At 45.3% G+C, this 20,092-nt stretch overlaps 1 pseudogene; it reads right to left on the reverse strand.

Moving 5' to 3' along the window:
• Positions 1–3,376: 3,376 nt before the first annotated feature.
• The window catches only part of LOC141077537 (uncharacterized), an 82,840-nt pseudogene continuing 66,124 nt past the window's right edge, over positions 3,377–20,092 (reverse strand).

Below are 20,092 nucleotides of genomic sequence, written 5' to 3' on the forward strand. Positions count from 1 at the left end.
CTGCAAGGAGTCTGCATGTTCTCCCTGTGTTTGCGTGGGTTTCCTCCCACATTCCAAAGACATACTGATAGGGAATGTAGATTGTGAGCCCCATCGGGGACAGTGATGATAATGTGTGCAAACTGTAAAGCGCTGCGGAATATGTTAGCGCTATATAAAGATAATTATTTATTAAGACTGCATGCACCACTCACCACCACAAGAGATAGGGACTACAATAACCAGCACAGACAGGAGCATGGTTATATGGCCGCCTGATGCTGGAGGAAACAATCAGGTGATAATTACCTTCCAATCATCCTCAGACAACCACTCCCTGATGACCTGACAGCAGAATGGTCATAATCCCACCACTGTCCAGTACCAGACACAGCAGTGTCCTTCATTACTGGCCAACCGGGAAACACAGCGTCCCATGTTCCCCAGGCAGTGAAATCCGCGCCCCCACACATCCTACTACTCCAGAACACAATGCTCCATAAGATTGGGATGTTTTCCTTACCCGCGTGGTATCTCCACCTCCAGGGTCAGGACAATGGCGGCGCTTATTCAGCATCACTCCGGACTCGATCAGTGGGAGCACAGAGCTACGATTCCTAACAAAGAGGAACAAGAAAGAGAAGGAAGAGTGACTCACCTTGAGAGGTGAATCCATTATGCCATAGGTCAGGGTGAGCAAAGACATTGATACAGTGGAATTGGATAGGTGAAGTGAAGAGGTACCGAAAATATTCATTGGAGACGTCTGTGCTACTACCTGAATACTCAGGCGGTGCGCAGCCACCTGTGCCAGCCTATAAAGGCCTGAGAGGATGGCATCAGAGGTGCAGGGTGAGAATGGGGAGGCAGAACCCAGCGCTGGAGCCGTGACAGGTAATCAGAGAGGAGAAGAAAGAGAATGAGATGGAAGAAAAGAAGGAGAAACAAAGGTTAAGGAGAAAAAGATTGCTGAGTGTCATATAGAGGAAAGCTGGCATCAGCAAGATGAAGAAACATTTCACTGTCTGGTATCAATCATCAGTAAATTATCATGTGCCCCCCAACAAGGTGTGAAGATCTCATGTTGGGGGGAATTCTTGCCAGAAGCTTCTACGGAGCTGAACAGATGCTGGAAATATGAGGAGGATTGGTTTCCTGAACATTAAAGTATGTCAAATTCTGTGTAGAGCGAGCGCTGCTCTGCAGGGTGTGATTCTTCAGTCTGTGAGATGTTCTCCCTGCTGATGTCTCCTGAACCTTCACGCTGCTCTCTGGTCTGATCCTTCAGGTCTTCAGGTGTCTCTCCCCTGCCCCACAATGTGACTCCCTGTCCCTGGGAAATAATAACATCACTAAGTAACATGGTGTGAACAGCTAAACAAGGCTGTGATAGGATGCTGGGGGTTGTAGTCTGAAAAATCTGCAGAACTTGTAGATTGTGAGCCCTCGCGGGCAGGGTCCCCACCCATCCCTTGTAGATTGTGAACCCTCGCGGGCAGGGTCCTCACCCATCCCTTGTAGATTGTGAGCCCTCTCGGGCAGGATCCCCACCCATCCCTTGTAGCTTGTGATCCCTCGCGGGCAGGGTCCTCACCCATCCCTTGTAGATTGTGAGCCCTCTCAGTCAGGATCCCCACCCATCCCTTGTAGCTTGTGAGCCCTCATGGGCAGGGTCTTCACCTATCCCTTGTAGATTGTGAGCCCTCTCGGGCAGGGTCCTCACCCATCCCTTGTAGCTTGTGAGCCCTCGCGGGCAGGGTCCTCACCCATCCCTTGTAGATTATGAGCCCTCTCGGGCAGGGTCCTCACCCATCCCTTATAGCTTGTGAGCTCTCGCGGGCAGGGTCCCCTCCCATCCCTTGTAGATTGTGAGCCCTCTTGGGCAGGATCCTCACCCATCCCTTGTAGATTGTGAGCCCTCTTGGGCAGGATCCTCACCCATCCCTTGTAGCTTGTGAGCCCTTGTGGGCAGGGTCCTCACCCATCCCTTGTAGATTGTGAGCCCTCTTGGGCAGGATCCTCACCCATCCCTTGTAGCTTGTGAGCCCTCGTGGGCAGGGTCCTCACCCATCCCTTGTAGATTGTGAGCCCTCGCGGGCAGGGTCCTCACCCATCCCTTGTAGATTGTGAGCCCTCGCGGGCAGGATCCTCACCCATCCCTTGTAGCTTGTGAGCCCTCGTGGGCAGGGTCCTCACCCATCCCTTGTAGATTGTGAGCCCTCGCGGGCAGGGTCCTCACCCATCCCTTGTAGATTGTGAGCCCTCTTGGGCAGGATCCTCACCCATCCCTTGTAGCTTGTGAGCCCTTGCGGGCAGGGTCCCCTCCCATCCCTTGTAGATTGTGAGCCCTCTTGGGCTGGATCCTCACCCATCCCTTGTAGATTGTGAGCCCTCTTGGGCAGGATCCTCACCCATCCCTTGTAGCTTGTGAGCCCTTGTGGGCAGGGTCCTCACCCATCCCTTGTAGATTGTGAGCCCTCTTGGGCAGGATCCTCACCCATCCCTTGTAGCTTGTGAGCCCTCGTGGGCAGGGTCCTCACCCATCCCTTGTAGATTGTGAGCCCTCGCGGGCAGGGTCCTCACCCATCCCTTGTAGATTGTGAGCCCTCGCGGGCAGGATCCTCACCCATCCCTTGTAGCTTGTGAGCCCTCGTGGGCAGGGTCCTCACCCATCCCTTGTAGATTGTGAGCCCTCGCGGGCAGGGTCCTCACCCATCCCTTGTAGATTGTGAGCCCTCTTGGGCAGGATCCTCACCCATCCCTTGTAGCTTGTGAGCCCTCGTGGGCAGGGTCCTCACCCATCCCTTGTAGATTGTGAGCCCTCGCGGGCAGGGTCCTCACCCATCCCTTGTAGATTGTGAGCCCTCTTGGGCAGGATCCTCACCCATCCCTTGTAGCTTGTGAGCTGGGCAGGGTCCTCACCCATCCCTTGTAGATTGTGAGCCCTCTCGGGCAGGGTCCTCCTCACCCATCCCTTGAAGCTTGTGAGCCCTCGCGGGCAGGGTCCTCACCCGTCCCTTGTAGCTTGTGAGCCCTCTCGGGCAGGGTCCGCTCTCATCCTGTACCAGTCGTGATTTGTATTGTTTAAGAATATTTTACTTGTTTTTATTATGTACACTCCTCCTCACATGTAAAGCTCCATGGAATAAATGGCGCTATAATAATAAATAATAATAACCTCGGGCTGGAAACACAAGGCAGACGTCACTCTAATTGTAGTCTGACATATGGATCTGCATCTCCCCCGGGGTCTGCCACTGTGTACAGTTATCTGGGGTCTGACGTCTGTGAAGTATTGGGGCGCAGAATGACAGAAGATCACAAAAATGCCAAATAGAGAATGCCCATGCCATGTTCTGCCCTACAATCAGACCCCCACAAGTGAAGGGGTGTGAATTCTTTTGCTATAATTGATAAAGCCATAATTCATATAACATAATACATTGAAGCAGCTTATTAAACAGTCTCTATTAAAAATCTATTGGTTGGTGTATACAGCTCTTTTGCAGACTGATGTGTCTCCATGGTAACAGACTCCAAATAATCCATGTGTAGTCAGATTCCTCCACTCCGCCCGTCTTTTCCACAGACTGCAGGTTATTATGAAGATGAGGCAGAAGGAGCGGAGTAACACGAGACTGCCCGGTCTGACTACAGGGAGATTGTTTGTGGTCTGTTACCACGGAGACACATAGTTCTGCATGGGAGCTGAGGACTGAAAATGGTATCTGATTTTTAATCAAAATGATTTACATTTGCTGCTCGCGATGGGTGGGAATATGAAGCCGCCATCCCGTTATCGAATCGTTCCCATTGTCCAGATCTAGGATTATTATGGAGAGAAGTTTCGGCTGGATTGGCGGCAGCATGGCATTCCGTGACTGATGTGTGATATACGGGGTTTATCCTGGAAATCTCCGCTCTGATTCATCCTCATTTCTGCTCTGGAGAAGGACAGAAATCTTCAGACTCTGTAAAATCGTAAGTACTGGAGAAATATAATGACAGTACAGTGCGTAATGGAGGCCTGCTCTTAATTACCCGCGCCCGCTGTATGGACCCAGTGAAGTGAGGAATCATCTATTACTCTTAGGAATATTTCACTGAGATGAAAACCCACGTTTGTTCCACATCAAAAAATCCAATTTCTGCTCATTTTATAAAAGGATAATGGAGGAAGGAGCGAGGAAGCGTCACGGAGAAGAAGGCGCCGTCTATGATGACATCCTGCCACCAACGATCACTTCCGTTTCGTTTCCGTCCCTTCATCTTTATTTACAAATTCGCTCCAATCAGTTTTCCTTTTCTTCCTTTCAAGAATATTCTTCTCCTCTAGAAACATAATCTGCTTCCTCCTCTTTCTGTGCTTATTTTTTCATACCGTTTAAAGGCATCTTCCATTTCCTCCGCTTCCTTTTTCCCTTCTTTTCAGCATCTTCTGTTGCATCTTATGTTCCTCTTCCCTTTCTTTCTTTATGTCTTTCTTTCCCTTGCACCTTTTTTCCCTCTTTTCTTTCATTTGCTTTTCTCTTTTTTTCTTCACTTACACGTCTTCCTCTTCTCTGCACCTCCTTCATATTTTCTTCCCGCTGTCCTTCTTTTCTACCTCTTTCCGCTTAGCTTTTTTCTTCTCTTCTTGTTCTTCTCTTCCGCTTCCCTGCACTTTCTTTTTTATTCCTATCCACTTCCCCTTAGCTTTCTCTCTTTCCTTATCTTTATCTTTTTTCTTCTCCCTTTTCCCATTTTCCTCCTGTTCCACTATCTTTTATTTTTTTGCTTTCTCCTTCTCTTGTTCCTCCTTTTTCCTGCACCTTTGTTGTTATATTTTCTTCCTCTTGCCCTTCTTTTTTTTGCCTCTTTCCACGTATCTTTTTCCTTCTCTTCCCGTTCTTCTCTTTCTCTCCTCTGCACCTATTTTATTCTTATCCTCTTCCTCTATCTCTGCATCTTTCTAATTTATTTTTTATCCATTTCACTTTCTTCTTCCCAGGCCCTTTCTGCTCTTCTTCTCTGCTCCTCTACCACTCCTTCCTTTTCTCGTGGTCATTTTCTTGCTGCACTTTCACTGCTCGTTTTCTTCTACATCTTCTTTCCATCCTCTTATTTTACTCCTCACTTTTTCTTCACTTCTGCCTCCTGCCTGCTTTCTCCTGCTTCTTCCACTTCATCCTCGGATTCTCTGCCTTCCTTTTCCTCTTCTTTGTCCACCCACGACTTTTTTTTCCACTTGTCTAATTCCCTTCAAGAAGCGACTTCCTAAATCGCAAATTCTTAGCGATGCCGCAAAATGAGATTACGACTATGAGAAATTATTGTGTAATCCAATTGGTGAAAAACTGGCGAGAAAAGTATCGGTGACATTTAGAAGAATCATTTAGGTTTTGGCTGCGTGGAAACTTTGTAGCTATTGACTGACTGCAGATCACAGTCGGACGATGTCTGCGGGGAATCTGAGGCAGGGAACAGATATTTAGAAACAATCAGTAATGGAAAGTGTCAATGTAGGCCAGGATTAGATCCAATGCTTGGTTGAGACAATTATCATGGATGTGTGTTGTGAATTGTTGGTGTTGAATCAATAATAATAATTTTATTTCTATAGCGCCGACATATTCCGTAGCACTTTACATTTCAGAGGGGACTTGTACAGACAATAGACATTACAGCATAACAATAATCACATAGATTATAACAGATACCGAGAGGAATGAGGGCCCTGCTCGCAAGCTTACAGTCTATGAGGAAAGAGGGAGACACGAAAGGTGGGTGGTAACAATTGCTTTTATTGTTCGGACCAGCCATAGAGTAAGAATCAGGTGTTCCTGTGATGCTGCATGAACCGATTATCAGCCTAAGTATATAACAGTAAACTGATTAGCAAAGCCACTAAAGAAGACTCCAAGTTTCCAAAAATTCAATTTAAACAGCAGACAAAAAGGCAGCAACACTTACCTGCCCAGATCTTAGAACAAGTGCACTACAGGGTGCAACCAGCCCATATAGCGAGATGTTAGCAACACAGGTGCAAAATACCGGATTAACAGCCACTTTCCACCTACCCATTCCTGGAGGGGGTGACTGCCCTGTATACAAATGCACAATAAAGGCCCGCATAGGGCGCTGTTCACACAAAGGTACTGCATAGTGTCTGTTTCACAGCCTAACAGTCACGTCCCTACTTTTCGATTAGGCGAGCTGGCCAGCACACCCTCAATGCATCCCAGTGTGAACACCCCTCATGTGAGACCAGACGTGTTTGGCTAAAATATCAGCTAATCCCTCACTATTTTTGTATTTTTTTGCACTATATTTTTCGGGATGCAGCCAAGCCCAAACACGTCTGGTCTCTTGGAAGAAGCGGTGAAGCGAAACGCGCGTCGGGGTCCTCTTTCCTTGCAACCACAGCACCAGGTATTAATTACATCCCAGCAACATTTTGTTATCACACAATGATGTTACCTGCCGTTATTATAGCAAAGCACTTTGGCATATTGCACTTTCCCTAGCCTCTATTGATATCTATATTGCTTATACATGCACTTAGGCACATGGCACTTTTTGTCTGCACATTTTTGTAAATTCTACCTCTGGTTAATGCTGCTAGTTGTGTAGCTCAGTTTCTCCACCCATATTTATACTATACCCATACGGAAACTACACTTTGTTATTGAGATATTGGGTGTTTATTTCTGGCTCTTTACTAAATTGCTACTTGAAATACCTGGTTCACTTGACTCTATATATTGTTGCTTGGTGTTCACTCTGCCTTGTTCTCTTTTTCTGTTTCTTTGTAAATATATAACAGTACAGACATAGAGGGCTATTAAATGCATAAAGCATGTGGGAACATGATGCAAGGAACATGAATATGGTAAAAAAAAAATTTGAATGGGTCACACAGGGATAATTAGGTTAATGCGTTGAGGCGGTAGGCCAGTCTGAACAAATGGGGATTGGGGATTAATCGTATCAACCTGGGAAGTGCATTCCAAAGAATTGGCGCAGCACATGTAAAGTCTTGGAGACGGGAGTGGGAGGTTCTGATTATTGAGGATGCTAACCTCAGGTCATCAGCAGAATGGAGGGTGCGGGTAGGGTGGTAGACTGAGACGAGGGAGGAGATGTAGGGTGGTGCTGAGCCATGGAGGGCTTTGTGGGTGAGGGTGATAAGTTTGTATTGGATTCTGGAGTGGATGGGTAGCCAGTGTAATGACTGGCACAAGGTAGAGGCATCGGTGTAATGGTTGGTGAGGCATATGATCAATAACCAATCTCCCAAAAATTATATGGAATGCTAAATAATGGTGACTCTTCAGTTGCCAAAGCTTCCACAATTTACCTTTAACAATGATATCTAAATGACATAATTAACATTGCCCTTCCTAGATTTCCTCTTGGAGTAGCAGAGACTGGACTTTCAGGTCTGTTTAGTGGCTAGTTGGCCCCTTAGCCTTGTCATGGTGGAGGTCAAATAATATGGCTACTTTGTGTCCAAACCCCCCAAAAGATTTATTTTGCAAATGAAGAAATACAGGGGAGAAGATTCTGGCCTAAAATAATGGTAAAAGCTGCTCCTAATGGTCGTTAGAGACATTGGAGAATAAAAAAAAATGCGTTTGTGAAGTAGAGAAAGAGTTAAAATCCTGTGAGCTGAAATGTAACATTTTGTATCGGTTTGGATGAGTGTATTTATTCTTTCTTTGTGGTTTGTGTCATCTCCATGGAAACGCAAGGCCAAGATGGTCTTTTAGGAATGCAGGCCCTTAAATCTTACCTTTGTTTTCTCTTTCCCTAAGGGTTTAACTGTTCCTTCTTGTTCCTCCAGATGCCATTGTCCTCCAGAAAAGAATAGAAATTTTTGTAAAAGAGAAGCCCCTTTACAAGTCTTGCTGGAGACGCCGCCGTCTCCTGTAATTGTGCACATTCCAGCGGTTGCTGATTTCGCCCCTCACCAGGATCTGGATTTGCTTCTTATATTATTCATATTTCTGCCACTTATGAGAAGCCTCGTCCCCCATTACTGTACATTGCTCCGTCCGCAGCTGCTCAGAATCTCTACACCCAAAGAAAAAAACGGTGACGTCCAAGAGACCCCCGAACGTGGCACCGAGGGGTCACTGTGATGTGTCCACACAATCTGCCCCTGCAGTGTCACCTGTGACCCCAGAGATACAGAACCATACATAGTATCCCAGCCTATAGGTTGTGATACTATTTACTGATCTGATGTATCTAAGCCAATCATCTGTGATAATGTCGGCTCAGATGTATAGAATGCATTATGTGCAATACTGACTGCCTAGCTACTGTACCTAATCCCATATATGTTATGCTGTATTCTGAGCCCTGTATCTAGGTATTCTGGGTGATACCATGTGCTGAGCCGTGTATCTAATCCTATCCTGTGTGATACTGTCTGCTGAGCCGTGCATCTAATCCTATCATGTGTGATACTGTCTGCTGAGCCGTGCATCTAATCCTATCCTGTGTGATACTGACTGCTGAGCCGTGTATCTAATCCTCTCCTGTGTGATACTGACTGCTGAGCCATGTATCTAATCCTATTCTGTGTGATACTGACTGCTGAGCTGTGTATCTAATCCTCTCCTGTGTGATACTGTCTGCTGAGCAGTGTATCTAATCCTCTCCTGTGTGATACTGTCTGCTGAGCAGTGTATCTAATCCTATCCTGTGTGATACTAACTGCTGAGCCGTGTATCTAATCTTTTCCTGTGTGATACTGTCTGCTGAGCAGTGTATCTAATCCTCTCCTGCGTGATACTGTCTGCTGAGCAGTGTATCTAATCCTATTCTGTGTGATACTGTCTGCTGAGCCGTGTATCTAATCCTATCCTGTGTGATACTGACTGCTGAGCCATGTATCTAATCCTCTCCTGTGTGATACTGTCTGCTGAGCAGTGTATCTAATCCTCTCCTGTGTGATACTGTCTGCTGAGCAGTGTATCTAATCCTCTCCTTTGTGATACTGACTGCTGAGCCGTGTATCTAATCCTATCCTGTGTGATACTGACTGCTGAGCTGTATCTTATCCTGTCCTGTGTGATACTGTCTGCTGAGCAGTGTATCTAATCCTTTCCTGTGTGATACTGACTGCTGAACTGTGTATCTAATCCTATCCTGTGTGATACTGTCTGCTGAGCCGTGTATCTAATCCTATCCTGTGTGATACTGACTGCTGAGCCGTGTATCTAATCCTATCCTGTGTGATACTGACTGCTGAGCCGTGTATCTAATCCTATCCTGTGTGATACTGACTGCTGAGCCTTGTATCTAATCCTATCCTGTGTGATACTGTCTGCTGAGCCGTGTGTCTAATCCTATCCTGTGTGATACTGACTGCTGAGCCGTGTATCTAATCCTATCCTGTGTGATACTGAATGCTGAGTTGTGTATCTAATCCTCTCCTGTGTGATACTGACTGCTGAGTCGTGTATCTAATCCTCTCCTGTGTGATACTGACTGCTGAGCCGTGTATCTAATCCTATCCTGTGTGATACCGTGTGCTGAGCTGTGTATCTAATCCTATCCTGTGTGATACCGTGTGCTGAGCTGTGTATCTAATCCTATATGATACCGTGTGCTGAGCTGTATTAGAAGCAGCAGTCTCTGTCATCCGCAGCTTCTATTAAGAGCGCAGATGCTGATTCCTCCAGAAAGGTCAGCGAGACATCAGAGGTTTACATCATTGTAGAGATGATTTATGGAGGAGGATTCTCTGCGGATGGAGGAGATGGTGAAGGAGGAGCTCGTGCGTCTCATTACTGCGGCTTTGTGACATTGTGTCATTATCACATACATAGCGCCATTATTCTTATTTTTACATCGGAGAGTTAGTGAAATAATCTAAAGAGAAAGAACAAAAATATTACAGGAGATCCTCCAAAAATCACTGGAATCCCCTCCCTCACCTGAAATCACTGAATTCCCTTCCCCATCTGGAATCAGTGGAGTCCCCTTCCCCATCTGGAATCAGTGGAGTCACCTCCTCCATCTGGAATCAGTGGAGTCCCCTCCCCCATCTGGAATCAGTGGAGTCCCCTCCCCCATCTGGAATCAGTGGAATCCACTTCCCCTCCTGGAATCACTGGAACCTCTCCCAACCTGAAATTTCTTTGTGCATCTATGGCAGGTGCATCCTCTCTTATTATGTTATATTGACGGACAAGATAATAAGTAAGTGACTTTACAGTGAGCAGCTGCAGGCATCACAAGGTCCATCACCTGTCGGTAGTCTAATAGTTGTTGCATCAGCCCCACATGCCTAATATTCAGAGAATCCAAGTTTCCATGCAGAGTGTGGAGCCTAGAGAAGTCTGAAGATGTGACGCTCATCAATATGACTGTCACTTGCTAATTACCTATTTTAATATTTGGTATTTTCTACAACATGAATCTGAATTATCCCGTGTGAGTGACAGGACGCCCCCTGATAACGCCGCTCCAGCATTGTGCTCAGAGAGAACGTGTCAGCGGGAGATGATGGATCCGTAATTCTGATGTGTCAGAGCAGATCATGGCAAGCATCGCTTTTTTTTTCTGCATTGGCTTCAGTGTAATCTGGAAAGAAATGTATTTACCAGATAGCGGGTGCGGGAGATGAATTACTGCAGTTTTAAAGGATTTCCCAGAGCACCAGATACAGTATATATTGAACATTTGCAATTGATATGGACATTTATACATAAAATTCAAACCATTCACAATAAAACCCCACAAAATAAATCAGAAACTTTTTATTTCATTACTTGGGATGATTCTTATCAGTTGTGGGTAAAATTTTATTTTTCACAGCAAAAAATGTAAATTGCTGTACTAAGTTTCTACCAGTAAGTGGCTGTTGTGAATTCCCTTGCTCGGACTTCTGAGCCGGAGCTCCCTCTGGTGGTTACTGGGAGTAGTGGAGCTGGCCAGGTTGATGGAAGTTTGCCACCTGACGACAATGACTGGGAATCTGGGATTACTAACTGGAGCATATAAGTGAGCAGGCTTCCCTTAGTGGATGCTGGTGATTTCCTCCTTGTGCATTTGGAGTTCTTTTGTCTTCTGCCTCATCTGCATGGTTCAGTTAAGTGATTCTTTTGCTAATCCTGTGTATCTAATCTGGTTGTGCTTTTTTTGCTTTCTGCTTTGTTGCGAGGGTTCAGTGTACTCCCTGCTGGGGGCAGCACTGGGCCCCACTCCATATGTTACAGCTTTTGTCAGTTTGTTCAGTCCCCTGTTATATTAGTATCTTTTGCTTTGCTTCCAGTTCACACCAGAATGCTGATCTAGCGGGGGAGAGGTCGTGTGGCCTCAGGTTTTTTGTATATCAGAGGTGTTGGATTTTTAGGGTTTTTGCGTGATTGCAGACAGTATCTTTTCTGTCCTGTCCTATCTAGACAGCTTGGGCCCCATCGTTTGCTCAGCCTATTTTTCAGCGTTTGTGCTTCATCTTATCTCACTGACAATATATGTTTGGGGGCTATCTATTCCTTTGGGGATCTGCTCCGGGGCAGTTTAGATTTCACCTTTCTGGCTTTAGGCTTAGTTAGCTCTCTGGCTGTGCCGAAGCGTCTAGAATCATCGTAGGTATGCTCCACGGCCACTGCTAGTTGTGTTGATAGGTTCAGGGGTCTGCAATCCGCGCAGTTACCAACCTCTCTGGTTTCCTGGTGGCTTAGCCTGTTCCTGCCATCCTCCTCGATGACCCATTCATAACAGGTGGCTCTGTAGGCTATTGTAGCACAGGAGCAGATAGAGGCACTTTGCTCTTTATATCAGTCATGAAGATAGGTCCTCCAAGCATCACCCCGTGTGGTCAGGATTGGTACTGCAAGTGAGATTTTACTTTGCGAAACATTGTTAATATATTCACGTTCAATCTCTTATCAGACTACAACATCTACAATGTGATGGAATTTGTACAGAATTGGGCAGTTTGTCTGAGGTTATAGGAATCCATCATTGCTTGGGAAAGGAAGGGCGCTATTGATTTCCCGGCTGACAGATCAGCATCTCATCTGCCTTCTCTTTGTTTTTGATTATTGATCGCTTTTCCACCTTCTTCCCTGTGGATTGCAAAGTCACATTCCTGTCATGGATTTTACACCTGAAATAAATGACAATCCGTCCTGCGCCGGGACCCGGATTACGAGTAATAATTGTCTGTTTCGCGGTGTGGAAGCGGCGTCTCTGCAGCATTCCCGTCATCCTGCGCTTTCCAATATTTCATCATCGCACAGGTCAGGACGATCAATCAGTCCTAACCAAGACAGGGAGCGATCAATGATCACAGACGGAGTTGGGGGCTCGAATCCCAATCATAGAACCAGGACATGAATAGTCCCGGGCTGTGATGGATCGGAGAAGCATGGCTGACACCTGACATCACGGCTGCCTCCTGACTCCTCCCGCGTCATGCATTTTACTGGATACCTAGGATATGTGCACACCGTCAGGATTTCAGAAAAGTCTGCTGCAAATACTGATGTGTTGGAAAGAAAAATGCAGCATAAAAATAGGAGCGTTATTGAAGCAGTTCTGACGCTTTTTTTTGCATGTGTTTTTGATGCGTTTTCCCCATTCATCAAACATTGAAAGATTTGACACTGAAGATTTAAATCTGCCCCAAATCTGCAAGTCACAAAAGAGCAACGTGTGCACAGGCCCTTGGGCAGATTGACGATCAGACGCCTGGAAAGGCTCAGTGATAGGCTGGCGTCACACTAGTGACAAAAACAGACGAGTGCTATGCGATAAAAAAATCAAATAGCACTTGGACCAATATTAATCTATGGGGCAGCTCCCATCATCCGATTTGTTTCTCGCCCGTTTTAAACGGGCTGAGAAAATCGCAACATGCTGTGATTGTCACCGATTCTCGGCCGAGACTCGCCAATGCAAGTCTATGGGTGCGAGAAAAAAATCGGATTACACTCGAACCAGACATGTGACTTGCGAGAAATCCGCACCGGTGTCCTTTACCAAAAGCCGGCAATTCAATGTGTGATACAGTAAAATCACACTGACAGGTTTAATAAAGAATAGAAAGAATAAATATAGACACATAGAATACATATATATATATGTGTGTCATTGAGACACACACACACACATATATATATATATATTTCATAGAGTTCTACATAGCATAATAGCCACTAAATCAATTGCCGGCTTCTGTAAAATCAATACAAAACCCGACATGAAATGACACATGGTTACATACAGTAAACCATTTCACTCCATTTAGTTTTATATATGTCTTTGACTAATTAAAAAATTCTTTCAATGAAATAATCACAAAGTTTTTGACCAAATTTATTATTCTGCTAATCCAACAGAATCCCTTGTTCTCCTGAAAAAAATAAAAAATAAAAAACCAACACTATCCATACCTCTTCGCTGTTCAGTCAGATCCCCCACTGCAATCCATCACAAGGGGTTAACTAGTTTACAACGGGGACCGGTGCTAAAACATTGGCTCCACTGTAAACCACTGCCGAATGAATGAATTCATCTCTGCACAGCCTCGCCGCCTGACCGGAGATGAACTAATAATCGTGGGAAAGCTTCTGAACTTTTGCCCACGCTTTTGAGTTCACCTCAGGTCAGCTGGGGACTCCGCGCAGCCTCACTGACTACCGCTGACGTCACTGAGGCTGTGCGGAGTCCCCGGCAGCCCGGAGGTGAACAGACAGCGTGGGAAAAAGTTCAGAAACTTTCCCACGCTTATTAGTTCATCTCCGGTCAGCTGGTGATGCATTGTATCAATTTTGCTGTTTGTTTACGGTGATACATTGTATCTGTTTTCCAGTTTTCCCTTCATTGTCAGGAAGAGCTGAGAAGCTGTAAACTATTCAGTATTCACACACGTCGCCCTGTACACATCGCCTTCCATAGATCACCCGCCATTTGATATCCGAGCACGCTCAGGGTGACAGGAATCTCTTGGCTTTGGCTTCTATCTATCAATACTGATCTGCATTCCTATTCTCCTCCTATTACTGAGGAACACAATGCACGACTCCTGGATCCAGCCTCATAACACATCAATCATGGCTTCAGTTCCTCTGCTTCTGTCTTACATGTGTCCCTGGCCTAGCAGCTGACAACCTATATGACTACTGCTATGGTTCTTACTGGGGTTGTCAGCTCAATGCTCATTCATTGTATTAGTGAAAACTCCGGCACAATCTCCTGTGTTCTCTCCTTCTCCCTGTTGCTCGAGGTGTGAACAGAGGCGACTGTGACTCCTCCATTCATTCAATCCGGTGCTGGAGCCGCTGATATTACAGAAGTGACAAAAATGTAGAACGTTCCTACAAGAATTCTTTGATAAGTTTAATTAAAACGAGGACATGTCCTGACATTTCCGTGACTCGCAGACGACGTCTCCTGAGCAATTGTCCCATTATCTGTTATTTTTGGGGAGTGATGATGATTTATTAGTGACTGACATGGGGTCAGCGCCCGCGGGAAACAAATGACTCCTCGTGGGATGGTCACAACACAAGCCATTATTGATAAAAGTGACCATCATTTTTAATTGGTGGTAAAATTATGTACAAAAAATGAATGGTCCAAGTGAATTCTTCTTATTATTATTATACGTTTACATTTCTTTTTAGCTCTTATGACATTTTTTATGCAGTTCCCAATAAGCAGATCATTGAGTAATAGTTTTGTCAGCCGCCATTCCCCGATCCACCATCATTCATGTTTGGTCCCTTGCTGATTTTGTAAGTTTGCCCACTGACAAATACATGAACAGTCTAGTCTATAATTTTTAAGGGTAGGTTACATTTAACATTGATATCAAAAATAAAATCCAGAAAATCACATTGTATAAATTATATAAATTTATTTGCATTTTGCAGTAAGACATAAGTATTTGATCCCCTACCAACCATTAAGAGTTCTGGCTCCTACAGGCCAGTTAGACGCTCCGAATCAACTCGTTACCTGCATTATAGACAGCTCTTACATAGTCACCTTTATCAAAGACTCCTGTGCACAGACTCAATCAGTCAGACTCTAACCTCTACACCATGGGCAAGACCAAAGAGCTTTCTAAGGATGTCAGAGACAAGATCATAGACCTGCACAAAGCTGGAATGGGCTACAAAACCATAAGTAAGATGCTGGGTGAGAAGGAGACAACTGTTGGTGCAATAGTAAGAAAATGGAAGAAATACAAAATGACTGTCAATCGACATGGATCTGGGGCACCATGCAAAATCTCACCTCGTGGGGTGTCCTTGATCATGAGGAAGGTGAGAGATCAGCCTAAAACTACACGGGGGTAACTTGTTAATGATCTCAGGGCAGCTGGGACCACAGTCACCAAGAAAACCATTGGTAACACATTACGCCGTAAAGGTTTACAATCCTACAGTGCCCACAAGGTCCCCCTGCTCAAGAAGGCACATGTGCAGACCCGTCTGGAGTTTGCCAATGAACATCTGGATGATTCTGTGAGTGATTGGGAGAAGGTGCTGTGGTCAAATGAGACAAAAATTGAAGATTTTGGCATTAACTTAACTTGCCGTGTTTGGAGGAAGAGAAATGCTGCCTATGATCCAAGGAATACCATCCCCACTGTCAAGCATGGAGGTGGAAACATTATGTTTTGGGGGGTTTCTCTGCTAAGGGCACAGGACTACTTCACCACATCAGTGGGAGAATGAATGGAGCCATGTACTGTAAAATCCTAAGTACAACCTCCTTCACTCCGCCAGGGATGTGTGATGTATATGTATGATATACTGTATATGTATGATGTATATGTATGATGTATATGCATGATGTATATGTATGATGTATATGTATGATGTACCGTATACTGTATATGTATGATGTATGCCTGTGATGTATATGTATGATGTATATGTATGATGTATATGTGTGATGTATATGTATGATGCACCGTATATATGTGTATATGCATGATGTATGTCTGTGATGTATATGTATGATGAATATGCATGATGTATATGTGTGATGTATATGTATGATGCACCGTATATATGTGTATATGCATGATGTATGTCTGTGATGTATATGTATGATGTATATGTATGATGTATATGTGTGATGTATATGTATGATGTACCGTATATATGTGTATATGCATGATGTATATGTGTGATGTATATGTGTATGACACATGTTGGTTATACGATCCATGATGAGATTTTCCGTCGTTTCTCTTCCAGTCTACTATCTGAAAGGTCTCGTTCATTTTCTATAGAGACATTGAATTTATTCCAAGCCCTGGGATCAATTCATGTTTAACAACTGGAACAATATCTGTTTCTGGCGCGAGGACGGCCGGAGCAGCGCTGCCTCCCAATATCTGCGGCCTCCCAGTCATTGGCTGCCTCCCAGTGTCTGGTGCCGGAGCGGCTCCTCCACTAATCTCCGATGTCCAATCTCATTATTCTCCATCTCGTCTATACAATGTGCTCGGCAGCTGGGACTGTAGGGTGCAGGGATGCACTAAATTCCGGCACACATTAACCTTCACATGCCCAGATAAGTAGATACCATTAGCAGCCGTAACACGTGCTCTGTTTTCTCAGCGTTCTCTGCCCGATCTGTGCGGTTTCTGTGGACACTTTGCTGATGAAGGAGCCGATCAAAGCATTTAATTTGTAATGCACGCTCAGCAAATCACAAGGCAAAACTCCCCGCATCGCCTGTGGTTGTCCATAAAAACATGTCAGCGCCTGCCTTGGCTCGCGGCCACACAGCAGATAAATCATCAGATGTGGATCCATCCCGGGGACGCAGCAGCTCCAGGGCCCGAGTGTTGGAGAGGGGCCAATGACCCCTGGTCACATCAGAACACAGCGAGGCCAGAAGTATCGGGAGCGGACGGTGCTGGTGACATTGTAGACTCACGGTCACCGATCTCAATCTATAATCATCTCTACCTCCAACAATTGTTTTACAATTATTAACCTAAAAAGGACGATCCAAGGGTGAGCGGCGCGCACCGATGGTGAGAGAGGGAGAGGATCAACATCTGCATCTAAATAAAAGCTCCATATTGTGTGTTCACTATTTTACAGTATTTTTCAGATTATAAGACGCAACCCAAATTTGGAGGAGGAAAATAGGAAAAAACTTTTTTTTAATAAAATGGTGGTGCTTCTTATAATCCACGCGTCTTATTGCTAACCGGGGGTGGTGGCTGCGGTGAAGCGGGGTCCCAGGAGTGGAACATTGCTGCAGGCCGCAGGTTGGGATGAGGGGGTGTGCGGGTGTCCTGTGCTGCGGGGGGGCTCTGCCGACACTTTGAGAAAGGCCAGAGCCCCCGCAGTTCCGTGGTTTCCTGTGCGGTGGACTCCAGGAAAATGGCCGCTGGGACGGCGCATGCGCAGATGGAGATCTCGGGAGATGAGATTTCTGTAGCATGTAAGCCCCCCGGGGCAGGGTCCTCTCTCCTCTGTATCAGTCTGTGATTGTTAGTTTACTGTAAGCGATAGCTGTAATTTGTATGTAACCCCTTCTCATGTACAGCACCATGGAACCAATGGCGCTATAGAAATAAATAATAATAATATACAGATTTATACAGCCATCACTAGAGGAACATATTAAATACAGATTACTAGTTTTATTTTTAAAAGTTTGTCCCATGGAAAAAAAAAATTGGCATTTTTAAAAAAATGCATGTAACATTAACACTTCATTTATTTATTTAAAAAAGGTCACTTTTTGATAACACATTCCCCAAAAGCTCTGTGGCAGTCAGTACGTGCTGGGAGTTGTAGTTCTGCAGAGACAAGAAATGGAGACCCCAGCACTGCTCCCCCCACCACTGGCGTATTATGAAGCATTTTCCTGCTGTGACATCTAGGACGGCAGAGTCTCGCTCAAGTCGAGGTTTTCCTTCCACAAGACAATTTATTTGCAGGAGCATCTTCCACGATTCGCGGAGCTCATTTGCATATCTCATCTGGGTCATTAGCTATAATTAGCAAAATTTCTGAAAAGAAACAGTTTCGCTTTGTCTTTCATTTGGGGATGTGAAATATTGATCTATTTAATCAGCTCATCTGCATAGACAAATTACATCTTATTGTCCAAAATAATTTGTCAGTTACCCTTAATTACACAAAGTAATTCTGCTCGTGGCGGATTATTCAGCGAGAGACGGAAACCAACGTAACTGTTTATTTAGTTTTTTAGAGATTGAAAGTATTTATGTCCCATATGTCTAAGCAGCAATAAACTTTATATCTGTGTGGACACAGAAGTGCACCGGGTACAAAATAGGTGGAGACAAAGCAGAGCGCCACCGTGAGGAAGACGAGTCTCATCACAGATTTATAATGCTCCCATTGCACTCATTAATAAATCCATAAGTAGAGAGCTCCCCCTAGTGGTGACTGCAGACAGGATCTTATCATGTATCTCTGTATACAGGGAGCTCCCCCTAGTGGTGACTGCAGACAGAATCTTATCATGTATCTCTGTATACAGGGAGCTCCCCCTAGTGGTGGCTGCAGACAGAATCTTATCATGTATCTCTGTATACACGGAGCTCCCCCTAGTTGTGGCTGCAGACAGGATCTTATGTATCTCTGTATACAGGGAGCTCCCCCTAGTGGTGACTGCAGACAGGATCTTATCATGTATCTCTGTATACAGGGAGCTCCCCCTAGTGGTGACTGCAGACAGGATCTTATCATGTATCTCTGTATACAGGGAGCTCCCCCTAGTGGTGGCTTCAGACAGGATCTTATGTATCTCTGTATACAGGGAGCTCCCCCTAGTGACTGCAGACATGATCTTATCATGTATCTCTGTATACAGGGAGCTCCCCCTAGTTGTGGCTGCAGACAGGATCTTATGTATCTCTGTATACAGGGAGCTCCCCCTAGTGACTGCAGACAGGATCTTATCATGTATCTCTGTATACAGGGAGCTCCCCCTAGTGGTGACTGCAGACAGGATCTTATCATGTATCTCTGTATACAGGGAGCTCCCCCTAGTGGTGGCTGCAGACAGGATCTTATCATGTATCTCTGTATACAGGGAGCTCCCCCTAGTGGTGGCTGCAGACAGGATCTTATCATGTATATCTGTATACAGGAAGCTCCCTCTAGTGGTGACTGCAGACAGGATCTTATCATGTATCTCTGTATACAGGAAGCTCCCTCTAGTGGTGACTGCAGACAGGATCTTATCATGTATCTCTGTATACAGGGAGCTCCCCCTAGTGGTGGCTGCAGACAGGATCTTATCATGTATCTCTGTATACAGGAAGCTCCCTCTAGTGGTGACTGCAGACAGGATCTTATCATGTGTCTCTGTATACAGGGAGCTCCCTCTAGTGGTGACTGCAGGGGAACAGCATTTTATCTTGCAGCTCTATTTCAGTGCAGGGGATTTGTAGTTGGGTATCCAGAAAATTCACCTAAAAAAATTATGGAAAAAAATATATAGCTTTCAAGTACATCCAATTTGCCACAAAATGTTAGCTTCCTATTAATGATGAGCGAACGTGACTTGCTATTGGAGCACGCTCGGGTGTTATTCGAGTTTCTTGTGCTCGGATCATATATCCGAGTCCCTGCGGCTGCATGTTTGCGGCTGTAGACAGGGATTGACTGTATTGAATCTCTGAATGTTTTTATAAAGTTTTTTCTTCTCCTCACTGTCGGACATTATTTTAGGAGAATAAACAAATCCTTTTCCTCTTTGTTGTTGATTTTTTTGTTTCTTTTGGGAGAGAAATAGAAGATACCCCGGGATCTATCTGCCGGGATCTTGGCAGAGATGTGCCTACATATACCCTCATTATATAGCAGCGCTGCGGGGGGCCGACCTCTGGATGCTGGAGGAGGGGATGTCTGTAGGAAGGGTTAAGTGGACATCAATTTAGGGATCTTCGTTGACACATAATGGTCCCATCTGCCCATCAGTCGCCACCCTCCGGAGAACAAGGGGCCCATACAAGCCTATTAGGCTGCTGAAGAGCCCTCAGTGTGCGCTTAAAGAATGAAGCAAGTGCAATAACCGTCACCGTCCTGAGGACGCTCATTGCAGCTGGGTGTACATGCAAACACGGCCTTACTGGGGTGCAATGATCATGGCCACA

Source organism: Dendrobates tinctorius, unplaced genomic scaffold (genome assembly GCF_039654945.1).
Source record: "Dendrobates tinctorius isolate UK_male_01 unplaced genomic scaffold, ASM3965494v1 ptg000455l, whole genome shotgun sequence".
Lineage (NCBI taxonomy): Eukaryota > Metazoa > Chordata > Amphibia > Anura > Dendrobatidae > Dendrobates > Dendrobates tinctorius.